We start from the raw sequence: 962 nt of genomic DNA on the forward strand, positions 1-962 counted from the left end.
AATGCCGAGTAATATTTATAGGCTACAAAATACTCCAGTTTTTGCTAATATGTCTTAGGAATATACAACAACAGTTATTCACTTCCCCATTTTCTGATGCATATAATATACAAATTAAATACTTACAACTAAAATTCAGATCCTAGTAATCTGTAAAACTGCAAGTAAAAACAAGGCGGACAGTAAAGCAAAACACAGAACCAAGATGACATCAGCAGGGTTCATTCCTGTTCAAATTTGAGTAGAGGAAAATGCATATTTTGAATAAAAAAAAGTTTTGATGTTATTCTAGGAATAATTACCTTGCACCGATGCATTTACAAAAATGGAAAAAAAAAATTTTTTTCTTTCAATAATATTTTCCTGTCAAGTACATATCAGTTATTGTGCGTCTTGAAGCATCACTAAACTACTATTATACCATACAAGTGAAAAGAATGTCTCTTTTGAAAATGTAGCTGTGCTGCATGAAAGTTTTCTTTGTCAATTGTTATGTTCAATATAGATTGAATTTTCACGTTATGAATGTATTTGAAGATCATCATCTTTTGTTTGTCATCATCATCAATGAAATATCAGTTTATTGTGTAGTTTCCTGTTACAAACAGGTTTGAAGAATGCATTGACATTAATAAAACCTTCGACCTTCTGTCCCCTACCCCATACCTGGGGGGGTCGGGGAACCTCGACCTGGTGGTCTGGTCTCTTGGGCGCCGGTCTCCTGGGCCCGGCAGTCTCCTCCCCACGCCGGGAGTGGGATCCCCGATACTTAAGATCTAGCAGGGGATCAATCTACAACGGAGCCTGGGGGTGTCCAGATCTCGGTGGTGCGGAATCCGGTCCTTGCTTTCGAGAACTAGTCCTCTCCTTAACTCCATCAGTGAGTGTGCTTGGTTGGGCCTTGTTTACATCACTCCTTGGGGCCTCTGTTTCTCTTGGGTTCCCCTCTGCTCGGCGGGGTT

Source organism: Oryzias melastigma, linkage group LG6 (assembly GCF_002922805.2).
Source record: "Oryzias melastigma strain HK-1 linkage group LG6, ASM292280v2, whole genome shotgun sequence".
NCBI lineage: Eukaryota > Metazoa > Chordata > Actinopteri > Beloniformes > Adrianichthyidae > Oryzias > Oryzias melastigma.